This window comes from Rattus norvegicus, chromosome 3 (genome assembly GCF_021556685.1).
Source record: "Rattus norvegicus strain SHRSP/BbbUtx chromosome 3, alternate assembly SHRSP_T2T, whole genome shotgun sequence".
NCBI classification, from domain to species: domain Eukaryota; kingdom Metazoa; phylum Chordata; class Mammalia; order Rodentia; family Muridae; genus Rattus; species Rattus norvegicus.
Window position 1 is genome coordinate 152771618 of NC_141536.1, and position 6209 is coordinate 152777826.

General features: G+C 43.7%; 1 long non-coding RNA gene across 1 annotated transcript; it reads right to left on the reverse strand.

Moving 5' to 3' along the window:
* Positions 1-1751: 1751 nt before the first annotated feature.
* On the reverse strand, positions 1752-5158 carry LOC147995799 (uncharacterized). Its single transcript, XR_015684999.1, has 3 exons — positions 5024-5158; positions 2795-2883; positions 1752-2336 (listed from the first exon to the last, which is right to left on the reverse strand). It is a non-coding gene; the product is annotated as an uncharacterized LOC147995799 (long non-coding RNA).
* Between the last annotated feature and the right edge of the window lie 1051 nt (positions 5159-6209).

Sequence of the window (6209 nt, forward strand, 5' to 3'; positions counted from 1 at the left end):
CTTTCTCTAAAATTAAATCTCTACTGTCAAAATGTATTTGACGTTAATATATTAATTTTAAACCTCATTACAACTTCATAGACGAAACAGGCAGAGGCCAGGACATTTCTTTGACTCTGCCAATAGATATCCCTGACAGATTCTTGGTCAAGGACACACTTGACACTTGTCTGAGGGAGAGCAAATGGCCAATGACCTGCCGGAGACACTGTGAGAACAGGCACATGCCCAGAAGTCAGAGCCACTCCCTCACAACTCTGGAGACTGGAGCCATCTCTTTACTTGTACATCCTCCAGAGCTGGAAGTTAAGAGGTTTGAGCCATTCATTACCTTGATGTGCTCAGAAAACAGAACATGGAAGCCAGCATTCTGCTGCTGCTTTACAGCAGAGGTTTGTGATCTAGTCATACGTGGGTTTAGCACATACTTTTCTGCAGCGTCTCCCACTGGAATGCACCCACCTAGTCTGCATGTGCTGCACAGGTGTGCTCTGGAAATACACAGCTTCTCTGCTCTCACGGCTTAAAATGGAGATTCAGAAGTGTACGTCAGGAGAATGCATTAATTTAAAGTGAGGGGGGTGGTCTCATTTCAATCTCAAGGTGCAGAGGCTGGGAAGAGACCTTGGGTGATTTCGGAACAGATTCAACCTGGTTTAGTTTGGGATCATGCGTAATAGTTTAAGGAAGACGGCAGGCTGTTCCAAACTGAACTGGTTCTCTTTAAAGTATGTTTAACTTTGGAGCATGTAGTGTGGGGATATGTGGGAAGATGGGCCTTTAAGTATGGTCACTCTCACCCAAGCCCCACCCCAACTCTTCGCTCTCCCAACAATTTTCTCCCAAGTTCGCTATTTCTCCTCATCATCATCCCCCTCCGCATCTTCTTCATCAACATCATCACTGTCCTTCTCCTCCCCCTCAATGATAATCGAGACCAACTAGTGCCTCCTGTATGCACTGTGATGGAGGACATCAGCCTCCAGAGCACATCTAACCTATTTCAGACAATACTGTTAAAGAAAAGAACTCCCTCCCACAGTAGCCATCAACAACCAATGGCCCCTTGGCTAGGTGTGCAACCCCTGAGCCCTATTCCTCTCTGTGCTCCACTGTTGTCTGGTTTGATCTTGTGCAGGGCTTCTACTGGAAAACATGGCTACCATGAATACATGAAGGCACTGGCCCTTTCGTGTCCAGAAGACATTTCATAGCAATATTCCAAGACCTAGCTCTTACCATCTTTCTACTCCCTCCTCAGTGATATTTCATGAGCCTTAACAAGGGATGTGGCAGGGAGGGGACAACATTTATGCCCTGGTGAGCCACAGTGAACTTGCTCCCTATACTCAACTTCATATCAACAGTTCCCGGTATCAATGGGACACATTGCACTTCTAGTGCAAGCCTATAGTCACTGTTGCCACTGCCCGGCATTGAATCCTTCTGCTGTGCACATGTGCTATGCCCTTCTGGGTTAGCTTGTCCTCTCTGACTTACAGTCCACCTCTGGATATTCTTAAGGTGTTTCTACTTCCATATTTAGTGCTTATCTGCAAGCCCACATGCTAATTCAGACCTGAAATCCACTCATTATATGAGATTGGAATATGACAAGGTAATTAGAAGGAAAATAGCGGTATCTCTTCAGACAAAAGTAAAACTATCCCAAACCAACACATGTCATTATGAGGAGGCAGGGAGACATCCTGAGCCAATAGAGGTTTGTTTCAAATTAATCTAAATGGGTTGTTTTTAATTAGTGTTCTAATTATTACGCGTGTGTGTCTGAATACTGAGGACCTAATTGTACCTCCTAGTGTTACTGGATGCTAACCATGAGTGGACTCAGCATGAAGGTCTTGGTGCAAGACTAGGTAACCAGTTCCAGCCAAGGGTCACGCTCATGGCTCCAGTGGTTTCTCCCCAGATGTCTGCTGAGAATGAGAGGTCCCTACTGCAGACAACAGACCATGGCCTGTTGTGTGATATGTTTTGGAGCCAAGAATGAAAGGAAGAAAGTGAAAAAAAAATGTGTCCCATTGCTACCGGGTGCTGACCGTCAGCCGTACACTTCAAGGCTCTGAGAGAAAGTCAAGTGGCATTTAAGTTTCCTTAATCATGATTCTGCCAGTTCCTGACTTCCTCCCCAATATTACTCAGGAATCAGAAGTGAGTTACAAACTGCTGAGATGCCATTAAAATCTCAGGAAACTTGACATCCTCTGGCCTTCTGGTGCTCCTGAGGCTTAGAGAGAGCAGGGAGCTCACATCCGCATCCATGGAGAGTATAGATTTGGTCTGTAGGATGGTACGCTGCAATGGTTTCCTGGAGTCTAGAAGAGAGTCAGAACACAGGGCGCCTTGAAGGAACAGGGAGGGGGAGCCTTGATGGAGATAAAGGTCATGCTTCCCTGCAGGTACACAGTCTCCTAGGTAAGCAAGACCAAGTCCAGATGGGATCTGAAGACAATGCTTCCCGGGGGCCCTCCTCAAACCATGGTATGCTTATCTCTTTAAAGTAATACTATCTCTTAAAGCTATGATTGCAAAGTAATGGTTGGCTGAAAATAGTGAGAGATACAAGACTAGGTATGACATGGAATTATAGAAGCCCTATGGCCAACAATCTGAAGGAGTACGTCATTGTAATTTAAAGATAGAAGCAATCTGGACCTGGAAGTTGGCAGTGGTGGGGATCAGTCAGATGTGCCTCTGATCTGCTGGGTGAAACTAAGAAGACATGTCTCTTAAAGGGCCTGAGCAATTCACATAAAGCAATGGGAGAGCTTACAACTGTCAAGACTCATTTTCTTGTCCTTTCTGCCCTTCAGGATGAGAGAAGGTTGTGTATCACACTCCTGCCACAGGCTGAGAGGCTATCTGGAGACAGAGGGGGAAAGACTGTAAGAGCCTGACGTAGTGGACATCCCCTGTGTCCTAGGCATGGCAGGGCTGGCAGGCACATGAACCCACAGCAGCTGTAACCATGTGACCCAGTCGTACCCAAGATCAAATTACTCAAGATCCCAGCATAGACAAAGGTCTAACTAAGTTCTACCAGTACCCGAGGAGCCCTGGGCAGTGGATGTCAGCTGATAGGGTGGGAGTCAGTCTTCTTTGGGATACGTTCCCAAAAAGGTCATACATGCTCCAGGAGACGGCCCAGGCCCTAGGCATATACTGGCAACTCCAAATGAACTTGGGGAGTTAACAAGAAACGCCTGGCATTCGGAAGGCATATTAGCAGGGAGTAGTGAAGGATTAGAAGGAGAGAAATGTCGGTTTGCTTTAATCAACAACACTTTGTGCACATATGAAATTCTCAAACAGTAATTCTTAAATAAAATAAAAGTAAATACTTCCTACTACTTGGTACTAGGTACCAGGTTCAATCCTTCCTACTACCTTTTAAAAAGGATTTTTTAATCTTATTGCATATAATGATTATTATAGTTAATAATACTGTATATATCAACATAACTACTGAATTTTAAGTTTTTACTCTAAAATGCTAAGCATTGAGTTGATGTGTAAGTTAATCTGATTTAATCACTCATAAAATATAAAATAAAAAAGCCATCAGAATATTATGGTATATTCTATAAAAAAAAACTAAAAGTAAATACTGTAAGTTGTAGATTTTTATACATGAGTACTGTGTCTACGTTGTTTTCCTCCTTACTCTCCACCCTCCACTCTTCCCATGTCCTATCCCACTCCCCCTTAAATTCATAATAACTTCTTTAGTTATAGTGTAACACATATAGAAGTGGGTATATTCACATAGACAGACTAAAAGACAAAAGCTGCATGATCATCCCTTTATATGTAGAAAGAGCCCCTGAAAATACCCAACATCCCTCATGATAAAAGTCACGGAGAGGGGCTGGAGAGATGGTTCAGTGGTTAAGAGCACTGCCTGCTCTTGCCAAGGTCCTGAGTTCAAATCCCAGCAACCACATGGTGGCTCACAACCATCTGTAATGAGATCTGATGCCCTCTTCTGATGTGTCTAAAGACAAGAGACAGTGTACTCACATATATAAGATGAATACGTAAATAAAGTTTTTTTAAAAAAGTTTGGGTAAACTGGAGATACAAGAGACAGGCAATAAATATGATGACAGCAAGCCTACACCCAATATCATAATACATAGAAAGAAACTCAAAGCATTTCCACTAAAATCTGGAATAAGACAAGAATTTTCATTTTCTAATACCTTAGTTAGGGCAGTAAAGCAACTAAAAGAGATCAAGGAAACAGTGGGGGGAAAGGAAGAAGTCAAACTATCCTTATTTGTAATCCATGACCCTAAAGACTCTACCGGGAGACTTCTACAGCTGGCAGACACCTTCAGCAAAGTAGCAAGATACAAAATAAGCACACAAAAATCTGTAGCCTTCCTATTTACCAATTATAAACACACTGAGAAAAAAATCAGGAAAACAGTACTCTTCACAATAGCCTAGAAAAATACTGTCAGGATGTCTACAGCCCTGTAAATGAAAAAACGGGTATATTAAAAGCTTTCAGACACTGAAGAAAGAAATTGAAGACACCAAGAGATGGAAAGATATTCCATGCTCATGAATTGGAAAGATAAACATTGTGAAAAAGATCTGCCCTAATTAGATCTTCTACACTGTGATGAAACGCCATCCAAAAAGAATCTTGGGATGGAGGGGGTCTATTCAGCTTACACTTCCACAACACTGTTCACCATCAAAAGAAGTCAGAGCTGGAACTCAAGCAGGGCAGGAACCCGGAAGCAGGAGCTAACACGGAGGCCATGGAAGAGTGCTGCTCACTGGCTTACTTCCATGGCTTTTTCAATCTGGTTTCTTACTGAACTCAGGATCACCAGCTCAGGGATGGCACCACCCACATCCATCACTAACTAAGAAAAATGTCCACACACTAAGTTTTCATATTGATCCCCAAATGCCCTCTAATTCCAGGCATCTCTCCCCATACTCTTCCTCCACCTCTCCCTCACCCCCTGGTGCAGTAGAAACTTACAGGATTCAACAGAGAGTGAGCCCAGAAAGAACTCTTAGTGATGGCGAATACAAAACCTGGACCAGCCATCTTCAGTAACCAGGCAACTGCCACTGGTGGGAATGGAATATCAACCCAGCCACAAAACCTTTGACCTGCGACCTACTCTGCCTGCAAGATACGCTGCCACAATGGAGGCACAGAACTTGTGGAAGTGGCCAACCAATGACTGACCTAATTGAGGGCCACACCATGAAAGGGAAGCAATTGCCCCACACTGCCTGCATGTCCAGGAAGTAGAGGCTAGATAGCCCAGAGATCTAGGATAGGAAAAGACATCAACGAAAAGATTCCTAATGATATTCTGCTGTATTCATGGATTGGTGTCTAGCCTAATCATCATTGGAGAGATTATTCTCTGGCAGCTGATGACAGAGGATGCAGAGACAGCCAAACATTAGGTAGAGGGAGAGACCAAATTAGAGATCTCCATCAGCTCCCTCCCCTCAGAGTTCTGGGAACCCTACAGAAGAGGGGGAGGAGACACCAGGACATCAAGGACAGACTCTGGGAGAACACAACTTAGGAAACAACTAAGCAGGACTCAGGGTCTCATCGAAACTGAAGCGGCACTCACAGGGCCTGCATGGGTCTGTGCTAGGTCCTCTGCAAATATGTTATGGTGATTAGTTTGGTGGTTTTGTAGACCTCTAAACGGTGCGAGTGGGGTATCTTGGACTCCATTGCTGTTGGGGCCCTTTTCCTTTTAAGGGTTGCCTCTCCCACGCCCTGATATGAGGGTTTGTGCCTAGTCTTACTGTCACTTGTTATGCTGTGTTCGGTGATATCCTTGGGAGGTCTGCCCTCTTCTCAAGTGAAACAGAGGAGAGAATCTATAGGACAGAGAAGGAGACTGGGGCAAATGGAGGGAGGGGAAACTGTGGTTGGGATGCACTGTATGAGAGAAGAAGTTTTTTTAAATCTGTTTTACATTAAACTTGTATCTTACAAACTACTAAAAAAAAAAGGAAGAAAGAAAAAGAAATGTTCTACTGGCTTGAGTGTAGCCTAATCTTCTGGAGGGCTTTTCTCAGTTGAAATTCCCTCCTCTCAGGTGACTCTAGCCTATGTCAAATCGACATAAAATTAGTCAATACAAGACCATATTATGAAAAGCAATCTACAGATTCAATGCAAATTCTATTAA